General features: G+C 44.2%; 1 long non-coding RNA gene across 1 annotated transcript; it reads right to left on the bottom strand.

Annotated features, from left to right (window-relative positions):
• Nucleotides 1-6,756: 6,756 nt before the first annotated feature.
• LOC141133999 (uncharacterized) lies at nucleotides 6,757-7,767 on the bottom strand. The gene is made up of 3 exons (XR_012243132.1): nucleotides 7,685-7,767; nucleotides 7,062-7,309; nucleotides 6,757-6,953 (listed from the first exon to the last, which is right to left on the bottom strand). It is a non-coding gene; the product is annotated as an uncharacterized lncRNA (long non-coding RNA).
• Between the last annotated feature and the right edge of the window lie 3,651 nt (nucleotides 7,768-11,418).

The following is an 11,418-nucleotide window of genomic DNA, read 5'->3' as shown; positions in this document are numbered from 1 at the left end:
AGGAGATGCCCAGAGACTGTAGACATAGTACAGGAGATGGTCAGAGACTGTAGTTATGATACAAGAGACAGTCAGAGACTGCAATCATAGAACAGGAGATGGTCAGAGACTGCAATCATAGAACAGGAGATGGTCGGAGACTGCAGACATAATACAGGAGATGATCAGAGACTGCAATCATAGAACAGGAGATGGCCAGAGACTGCAGACATAGTACAGGAGATGCTCAGAGACTGCAGACATAGTACAAGAGATGCCCAGAGACTGCAGACATAGTACAGGAGATGGTCAGAGATTGTAGTTATGATACAAGAGAGACAGTCAGAGACTGCAATCATAGAATAGGAGATGGTCAGAGACTGCAATCATAGAAAAGGAGATGATCAGAGACTGCAGACATAGTACAGGAGATGCTCAGGGACTGCAGACACAATACAGGAGATGGTCAGAGACTGCAGACATAGTACAGGAGATGGTCAGAGACTGCAGACACAGTACAGGCGATGCCCAGAGACTGCAGACATAGTACAGGAGATGGTCAGAGACTGCAGACATAGTACAGGAGATGGTCAGAGACTGCAGACATAGTACAGGAGATGGTCAAAGACTGCAGACATAGTACAGGAGATGGTCACAGACTGCAGACATAGTACAGGAGATGCCCAGAGACTGCAGACATAGTACAGGAGATGGTCAGAGACTGCAGACATAGTACAGGAGATGGTCAGAGACTGTAGTTATGATACAAGAGATGATCAGAGACTGCAATCATAGAACAGGAGATGGTCAGAGAAAGCAATCATAGAACAGGAGATGGTCAGAGACTGCAGACATAATACAGGAGATGATCAGAGACTGCAGACATAGTACAAGAGACGGTCAGAGACTGCAGACATAGTACAGGAGATGCCCAGAGACTGCAGACATAGTACAGGAGATGGTCAGAGACTACAGACATAGTACAGGAGATGATCAGAGACTGCAGACATAGTACAGGAGATGCCCAGAGACTGCAGACATAGTACAGGAGATGGTCAGAGACAGCAGACATAATAAGAGATGGTCAGAGACTGTAGTTATGATACAAGAGATGGTCAGAGACTGCAAACATAGTACAGGAGATGGTCAGAGACTGCAGACATAGTACAGGAGATGGTCAGAGACTGCAGACATAGTACAGGAGATGGTCAGAGACTGTAGTTATGATACAAGAGACGGTCAGAGACTGCAATCATAGAACAGGAGATGGTCAGAGACTGCAATCATAGAACAGGAGATGGTCAGAGACTGCAGATATAATACAAGAGATGATCAGAGACTGCAGACATAGTACAGGAGATGGTCAGAGACTGTAGTTATGATACAAGAGACGGTCAGAGACTGCAATCATAGAACAGGAGATGGTCAGAGACTGCAATCATAGAACAGGAGATGGTCGGAGACTGCAGACATAATACAGGAGATGATCAGAGACTGCAATCATAGAACAGGAGATGGCCAGAGACTGCAGACATAGTACAGGAGATGCTCAGAGACTGCAGACATAGTACAGGAGATGGTCAGAGATTGTAGTTATGATACAAGAGACAGTCAGAGACTGCAATCATAGAACAGGAGATGGTCAGAGACTGCAATCATAGAACAGGAGATGATCAGAGACTGCAGACATAGTACAGGAGATGGTCAGAGACTACAGACATAGTACAGGAGATGATCAGAGACTGCAGACATAGTACAGGAGATGCCCAGAGACTGCAGACATAGTATAGGAGATGGTCAGAGACTGCAGACATAGTACAGGAGATGCTCAGAAACTGCAGACATAGTACAGGAGATGCTCAGAGACTGCAGACATAGTACAGGAGATGCTCAGAGACTGCAGACATGTTACAAGAGATGGTCAGAGACTGCAATTCCTATGGATGTTAGTAGATAATGGCCGATCGTCCCTCTCATCTGACCCAGCGATACAGCAACGGTTCCTCTGATCAGGAGTCAGCTCACTCTGAATTGCCCATGGTGACTCCGCTGGTTAGCACTCAGATCTGTATTCCGGCAATGACTCCATTCCTTTCTCTGCCAGGGATGGCGCTAGGCTGTGTGGCTTTCCCTCTGGTGGCGCAGGGCTGCGGGGTTCTCTCTCTGATGGTGTTCTCTCAGCACTGTCCTGTCCCTCTGGAGTTCTGGGTGTACTTCCCTGAAAGCGTTCCCGGGCTCCTGTATCTCTCTCTCTCCTATTCAGCTGAGCATGCTGACTGCAGTTTCCGTGTTACAGTGGGGCTGCCAGTCCTCGGGACTATATGTCCCACAATCCTCTTCTCTGCTCCTTTTTCTATTCTGTTTCTTCCCTGGTTGATATGAAGGCGGGGGAAGAAACATAGTGGGCAGCTGTGCTGGCAAGCACCGCTCACTAGTACAGCAGCACGCAGGAGGAGAGGGAGGGGGGAAAGGAGAGGGAGGGGGGAAAGGAGAGGGAGGGGGGAAAGGAGAGCCCGCAGCTGCATTGGCTTCACTAGGGTTGGGGGTCACCCCCCTTCCACCAACTATAGTCGCCCCTCAGTACAGACCCCCCTCCACTACATATAGACCCCCCTCCGTCAGTGCAGAACCCGCACTAAGTATAAACCCCTCCCTCAGTACAGACCTTACTCAGTACAGATCTCCCCCAGGAAACCCCCCCTCCATTAGTACAGTCCCCCCAGGACAGATCTCCCTCTCCATTAGTACAGACCCCCACAGGACAAACCACCCCTCCATTAGTACAGACCCCCCCATTAGTACAGACCAGCAGGACAGACCCCCCATTAGTACAGACCCCCCTCCATTAGTACAGACCCCCCTCCATTAGTACAGATCCCCCTCTCCATTAGTACAGACCCCCCAGGACAGACCCCCTCTCCATTAGTACAGACCCCCTCCATTAGTACAGACTCCCCATTAGTACAGACCCCCCCTCCATTAGTACAAACCCCACATTAGTACAGACCCCCCCTCCATTAGTACAGACCCCATTAGTACAGACCCCATTAGTACAGACCCCCCAGGACAGACCCCCCTCCATTAGTACAGACCCCCCATTAGTACAGACCCCCCATTAGTACAGACCTCCCCTCCATTAGTACAGACCCCAATAGTACAGACCCCCTCTCCATTAGTACAGACCCCCCCTCCATTAGTACAGACCCCCCCATTAGTACAGATCCCCCTAGGACAGACCTCCCCTCCATTAGTACAGATCCCCCTCCATTAGTGCAGACCCCCCATTAGTACAGACCCCCCATTAGTACAGACCTCCCCTCCATTAGTACAGACCCCATTAGTACAGACCCCCTCTCCATTAGTACAGACCCCCCCTCCATTAGTACAGACCCCCCCATTAGTACAGACCCCCAGGACAGACCCCCAACCATTAGTACAGACCCCCCCATTGGTATAGACCCCCCTCCATTAGTACAGACCCCCCTCCATTAGTACAGACCCCCCCATTAGTGCAGACCTCCCCTTCCATTAGTACAGACCCCATTAGTACAGATCCCCTCTCCATTAGTACAGACCCCCCTCCATTAGTACAGACCCCCCAGGACAGACCCCCCACCATTAGTACAGACCCCCCCATTGGTACAGACTCCCCCTCCATTAGTACAGACCCCCAGGACAGACCCCCACCATTAGTACAGACGCCCCCATTGGTACAGACCCCCCTCTATTAGTACAGACCCCCCCACCATTAGTACAGACCCCCCTCCATTAGTACAGACCCCCCCTCCATTAGTACAGACCCCCCCTCCATTTGGGTACATAAATACACCCGGGCGGCAGCTGGAGAGGAGAGGACAGTGTGCAGCCACGCCCCCTGGGTGGAGAGCAGAGCAGTTCAAAGCAGGCAGGAGTGGGAGACACAGAGAGGAGAATGTGTCAGGCACGGACCGCCCTGCCACCCCCTGCGCATGACATCACTGCGCGGCTGGTCTCTCTCCACACAGAGACCAGCCGCTCTGCCTCCGATGTCATCTCCGGCTGGCAGCTGCTCTCTTTCTCTGACAGGAGGAGGGAGGGGCTTGAGCAGCAAACACAGCGGCGCCTTTCTTCCTGGAACACCGGCGGAGAGCCACTGCCGGACACAAACAAGAGGAGGAGGAGGAGGGAAGGGAGCACTCTGGCGCTTCAGCGCCCCCACCTCTCTGGCGCCTGGGTACACTGCACCCAGTGCACCCCGTCTGGGATCAGCCCTGTTTACAGGCATACTATAGATACCATCCAGGTACAAAATTTAAAGGAATATTACACTTTTATTGTTTCACTTTAAGCATTATTAAAATCACTGCTCCCGAAAAAAGGCCGTTTTTAAAACTTTTTCTTGCATTGATCCATGTCCCCTGGGGCAGGACCCAGGTCCCCAAACACTTTTTATGACAATACCATGCAAATAAGCCTTTAAAATTAGCACTTTTGATCTCTCCCATAGACTTTTAAAGGGTGTTCCGCGGCTTTCGAAAACGCCAAATTGTTCGCTGTTCGGTGAACTTGCGAACAGCCGATGTTCGAGTCGAACATTAGTTCGACTCGAACTCGAAGCTCATCCCTACTCCAGAGTGTTAGGAAAGTGTTCATGGCTGTCATGATGGGAGCACCTATGAGAGAACAGGAGATATATTGGATGGTGCCCTGCTAGATTGCAGACCAGGAAAAATGTACATATGTGCTCCTTATACCAAAATCATTACTTGATGAAAAACATACAAATAAAACATCAGTAATGCTGCGTACACACGATCAGAAATGCCGCCAGCAAAACTCAGATGAGAGCTTTTTTGTCAGAAAATGCGACCGTGTGTATGCTCCATCGGTCTTTTGCTGGCGGAATTCCAGCCAGCAAAAGATTGACAGCATGTTCTCTATTTTTCGGTCCGGGAAAGTTCCTATCCGAAAATGCAGTCGTTTACAATTCGGACAAAAATTACGCATGCTCAGAAACAATTTGACGCATGCTCGGAAGCATTTAACTTCATTTTCTCGGCTGGTCGTAGTGTTGTACGTCACCGTGTTCTTGACGGTCGAAAGTTCAGAGAACTTTTGTGTGACCGTGTGTATGCAAGGCAAGCTTGAGTGGAATTCCGTCGGAAAAACCATCCAAGTTTTTTCTGACGGAAATTCCAATCGTTTGTACACGGCATCAGTCCAATTCAGTAAATATAATGTCTGTTAATTCAACAATTTCTGGTATACACGATAATGTAAATAAACCAACCAACACCCCATGTCTCAAAATAGGTGCCTGAAACTTCACACAATATGTGCTACAGTTGTGCTCTCAGACCTCTCAGCTCCAGGTCGGTGTCATATAGCCTGTACTGTATATGATAATCCTCTTGAGATGGGATGGTAATCATCTGCTCTTCCTCCTCTCTGCCTCTAGGGGGCTCAACGTTAGGACCTCCCAAGGGTTCCACTGGTGGGGGTGTGTTGTGCCTTTAAGGTTACTTTGGATGCATGCTACCCAAATGCCTTGCACGTGTATAGGGGGGATATCAAAAAGCCTCTCATGGTGCAGTATGTTGGTAATGTAAAGATGCAATAAAAACCAGGTACACTAACACTTTAAAACTTTAAATGCGGTTTATTGGGAATAATCGCAGGCTTCACTTCTGCATGAGTCACTTCCAGTCAGCATCTGCCTCTGCTCACCCTACTCGTTACGTCACGATCAACATAATATTTATTGGTGATTCATTTATTTAATGGTCTTTATTGAAACACTGCAATATAGCACCAATATATTTCCTGTTTATTTTATATCCTGTGTAGGAACGACAGCCTCAAAATGTATTTATTATTGGATTATAAATATAAATTTTACACTCCTAGACATAATCTTACAGATAGAGCATTATTGTTCACCTATGAGAGAATGTAGCGTGGTCACAGACACCCCGTGCCTTGCTCAAATTGAGGAACTGTAGTACGGGCCTAAAATAATTATTGATTTACAAAGAACTTGGTATTAGTTGTTATGCTAGCTATGATAGCTTAACCACTTCAATACCAGGCACTTTCACCCCTTCCTACCCAGGCCAATTTTCAGCTTTCAGTGCTGTCACACTTTGAAAGGCAATTGCAACACTGTACCTACATGAAATTCATATCATTTTTTTTCACACAAATAAAGCCTTCTTTTGGTTGTATTTAATCATCACTGAAAAAAAGACTGAAAATTTTCTGTTATAAAATTTTGCAAATAAATAATCTTTCTTTATAAATTTAGGCCAAAATGTATGCCGCTACATTTCTTTGGCGAAAATAACCCAAATCAATGTATATTATATACAGTACAAATTAGTGTATATTGTAGGAAAGTTAAAGAGTCCACAAACTATGATTTATATATATATTGTAAAGCAATTGACCTGATTGGGCTCCACAGTTACCATAACCATGTCTCCATCCCTGTATATACATTAAAAAGCAAAAGAGAGGGGCAGTGGGACTTTAAATGAGGCATGGGTAGGTCTTTGAAAAAGTCTAGGATACCTTATGTTAAATTAACTATCACCACCCCTTAAGGGGCTTAAAAGCTGTATAGCCATAGAGAAATGCTAATCAAAGAAATGCATAGACATCAATTCATGAGTAATATAATAATCATAGTATAATGCATCATAATATACAATACATAAATCATGCACATCGAGGCACAATAAAAATAGTAGTCATGTTGATAGAAACGTTGTTTATAAACGCTGTTTGAAAATAATTGATACAAGCAATCACAGTTCTACAATGGGTATACAAAAAAGGTGAACAAGGTACTCCGAATAACAATGTTAATAAGTATAAATGGTATACGATAGAATTCATAGATGAACCAAACTTGAAATGGCAACCCTGAGTGTAGACTCTACGCGTTTCATGGCGTTTAAAGCCAATCATCAGGAGTGGGATGCATCAAGAGATGACTAGAAAAATAAATAAAACAAATCAATAAGTAGATCATTGGAGTCTCGATTAAAATCATGCTTACACAAGGTAAAGCAGGTATTTTAGAATATATAAATGCACATTACCTTTTGGCAACAACCCAGTACATAACCCAAACAGTCCAATTGTGGAATAATGAAGGTGGCCCTGAGAGAGCTGTCTCCCCCGGGGTTGAGGCCAAGGACACACAAGGCTAACCCCCAAACCGAAACTCCACATGGGGGCTGGAGAATCAGAGAGGGGGTAGAGAGGAACAGCAGCCAGGGAGAAAGACAGACAGCCAAAACACACTTCCCAAGTAGGAGGCATACATGTATGGGCCACAGATGAAGTTCTGCAATAAATGAAAGAAAAAGAATAATAATGAGGAGATGTGTAACAAAGAGATGGGGATGAGTGTGTCAAAAAAAAAAAAAAAAAAAAAAAAAAAAAAAATAGAACAATGTTATGAATGAAGAAAAGTAAAATGTAAAACCAAGCAGGCGCTAGAGTGTGTCTGACACCTGCCCCAAAAAAATAACTGGGTGGTGAGAACCAACAAACAAAAGATATATATAAATAATGTATACTAGCAATGTTGCCAATGTATTGGTATTTAAATGAGAGGCATAAAAATAAAATAAATAAATAAATAATGCACACCTGTGTACAGAGAAATCAAGCATGATGTGAATAGGTGTGTAATAATGAAGAGAAACAGCCTGATTACCTGAGGTGTGGATGAAGACCCATATATCCTCTCCTCCTGAGAAAAAAGTGTGGAATGAACTGCCAGCTCATCCCGACCTTTGTATCTTCAGCCTAAGGGCGTGTCCCAGCCAACGTCATGCAATCACGTTTGGCCAAAGAAATAGACGGGGCAAACAACCAACTGAGGCACAGAGATCTCAGCAGCAGTTCATCCCCGCCCATCAAGCCTGAGTGAGATGGAGGGAGCATAAACGCAGGTCGGCGTCGGAAGGACACCGCACCAGCGGCATGCTGGGCATGACGCCGATGCGCCAAGATCCAGCCCCGCCCCCATCGCTGAAGAGATGGGTGGGGGGAGAAGGAGCTGGGCGCATCGCAACCCCGGGGGAAGAGAGATCAATCAGAAAGGACCACCCACCCTGTGGGTGGGGCGTGCCAAACAGGCAATGGAAAAAACAACAACAAAAGGAAGAGATAAAGAGTGGACTGTATCTCTAAACTAACAGAGGGTAGAGACTAAATTGAAATAGCCAGTGATCCAAAGAACGAGTAGGTTACTGAATGGACCAAATGAAGAGGAAGTAAGAAAACGGATGCCAGCGTAAAAATAGCTCTAGGGACTAAAAGCCCAGATTAAGTAGTTGCGTTAGTGAAGTGGGGCATGACAGGTCAAAGAGGGAAACGGGTGTCTTCCACCCAAATAAACATATTGTAAAGCAATTGACCTGATTGGGCTCCACAGTTACCATAACCATGTCTCCATCCCTGTATATACATTAAAAAGCAAAAGAGAGGGGCAGTGGGACTTTAAATGAGGCATGGGTAGGTCTTTGAAAAAGTCTAGGATACCTTATGTTAAATTAACTATCACCACCCCTTAAGGGGCTTAAAAGCTGTATAGCCATAGAGAAATGCTAATCAAAGAAATGCATAGACATCAATTCATGAGTAATATAATAATCATAGTATAATGCATCATAATATACAATACATAAATCATGCACATCGAGGCACAATAAAAATAGTAGTCATGTTGATAGAAACGTTGTTTATAAACGCTGTTTGAAAATAATTGATACAAGCAATCACAGTTCTACAATGGGTATACAAAAAAGGTGAACAAGGTACTCCGAATAACAATGTTAATAAGTATAAATGGTATACGATAGAATTCATAGATGAACCAAACTTGAAATGGCAACCCTGAGTGTAGACTCTACGCGTTTCATGGCGTTTAAAGCCAATCATCAGGAGTGGGATGCATCAAGAGATGACTAGAAAAATAAATAAAACAAATCAATAAGTAGATCATTGGAGTCTCGATTAAAATCATGCTTACACAAGGTAAAGCAGGTATTTTAGAATATATAAATGCACATTACCTTTTGGCAACAACCCAGTACATAACCCAAACAGTCCAATTGTGGAATACTGAAGGTGGCCCTGAGAGAGCTGTCTCCCCCGGGGTTGAGGCCAAGGACACACAAGGCTAACCCCCAAACCGAAACTCCACATGGGGGCTGGAGAATCAGAGAGGGGGTAGAGAGGAACAGCAGCCAGGGAGAAAGACAGACAGCCAAAACACACTTCCCAAGTAGGAGGCATACATGTATGGGCCACAGATGAAGTTCTGCAATAAATGAAAGAAAAAGAATAATAATGAGGAGATGTGTAACAAAGAGATGGGGATGAGTGTGTCAAAAAAAAAAAAAAAAAAAAAATAGAACAATGTTATGAATGAAGAAAAGTAAAATGTAAAACCAAGCAGGCGCTAGAGTGTGTCTGACACCTGCCCCAAAAAAATAACTGGGTGGTGAGAACCAACAAACAAAAGATATATATAAATAATGTATACTAGCAATGTTGCCAATGTATTGGTATTTAAATGAGAGGCATAAAAATAAAATAAATAAATAAATAATGCACACCTGTGTACAGAGAAATCAAGCATGATGTGAATAGGTGTGTAATAATGAAGAGAAACAGCCTGATTACCTGAGGTGTGGATGAAGACCCATATATCCTCTCCTCCTGAGAAAAAAGTGTGGAATGAACTGCCAGCTCATCCCGACCTTTGTATCTTCAGCCTAAGGGCGTGTCCCAGCCAACGTCATGCAATCACGTTTGGCCAAAGAAATAGACGGGGCAAACAACCAACTGAGGCACAGAGATCTCAGCAGCAGTTCATCCCCGCCCATCAAGCCTGAGTGAGATGGAGGGAGCATAAACGCAGGTCGGCGTCGGAAGGACACCGCACCAGCGGCATGCTGGGCATGACGCCGATGCGCCAAGATCCAGCCCCGCCCCCATCGCTGAAGAGATGGGTGGGGGGAGAAGGAGCTGGGCGCATCGCAACCCCGGGGGAAGAGAGATCAATCAGAAAGGACCACCCACCCTGTGGGTGGGGCGTGCCAAACAGGCAATGGAAAAAACAACAACAAAAGGAAGAGATAAAGAGTGGACTGTATCTCTAAACTAACAGAGGGTAGAGACTAAATTGAAATAGCCAGTGATCCAAAGAACGAGTAGGTTACTGAATGGACCAAATGAAGAGGAAGTAAGAAAACGGATGCCAGCGTAAAAATAGCTCTAGGGACTAAAAGCCCAGATTAAGTAGTTGCGTTAGTGAAGTGGGGCATGACAGGTCAAAGAGGGAAACGGGTGTCTTCCACCCAAATAAACATATTGTAAAGCAATTGACCTGATTGGGCTCCACAGTTACCATAACCATGTCTCCATCCCTGTATATACATTAAAAAGCAAAAGAGAGGGGCAGTGGGACTTTAAATGAGGCATGGGTAGGTCTTTGAAAAAGTCTAGGATACCTTATGTTAAATTAACTATCACCACCCCTTAAGGGGCTTAAAAGCTGTATAGCCATAGAGAAATGCTAATCAAAGAAATGCATAGACATCAATTCATGAGTAATATAATAATCATAGTATAATGCATCATAATATACAATACATAAATCATGCACATCGAGGCACAATAAAAATAGTAGTCATGTTGATAGAAACGTTGTTTATAAACGCTGTTTGAAAATAATTGATACAAGCAATCACAGTTCTACAATGGGTATACAAAAAAGGTGAACAAGGTACTCCGAATAACAATGTTAATAAGTATAAATGGTATACGATAGAATTCATAGATGAACCAAACTTGAAATGGCAACCCTGAGTGTAGACTCTACGCGTTTCATGGCGTTTAAAGCCAATCATCAGGAGTGGGATGCATCAAGAGATGACTAGAAAAATAAATAAAACAAATCAATAAGTAGATCATTGGAGTCTCGATTAAAATCATGCTTACACAAGGTAAAGCAGGTATTTTAGAATATATAAATGCACATTACCTTTTGGCAACAACCCAGTACATAACCCAAACAGTCCAATTGTGGAAAAGTTTGGTTCATCTATGAATTCTATCGTATACCATTTATACTTATTAACATTGTTATTCGGAGTACCTTGTTCACCTTTTTTGTATACCCATTGTAGAACTGTGATTGCTTGTATCAATTATTTTCAAACAGCGTTTATAAACAACGTTTCTATCAACATGACTACTATTTTTATTGTGCCTCGATGTGCATGATTTATGTATTGTATATTATGATGCATTATACTATGATTATTATATTACTCATGAATTGATGTCTATGCATTTCTTTGATTAGCATTTCTCTATGGCTATACAGCTTTTAAGCCCCTTAAGGGGTGGTGATAGTTAATTTAACATAAGGTATCC

Source organism: Aquarana catesbeiana, linkage group LG01, assembly GCF_042186555.1.
Source record: "Aquarana catesbeiana isolate 2022-GZ linkage group LG01, ASM4218655v1, whole genome shotgun sequence".
Lineage (NCBI taxonomy): Eukaryota > Metazoa > Chordata > Amphibia > Anura > Ranidae > Aquarana > Aquarana catesbeiana.
The sequence above is the reverse complement of the archived record's forward strand: the minus strand, read 5'-3'. Positions and strand labels throughout refer to the sequence as shown.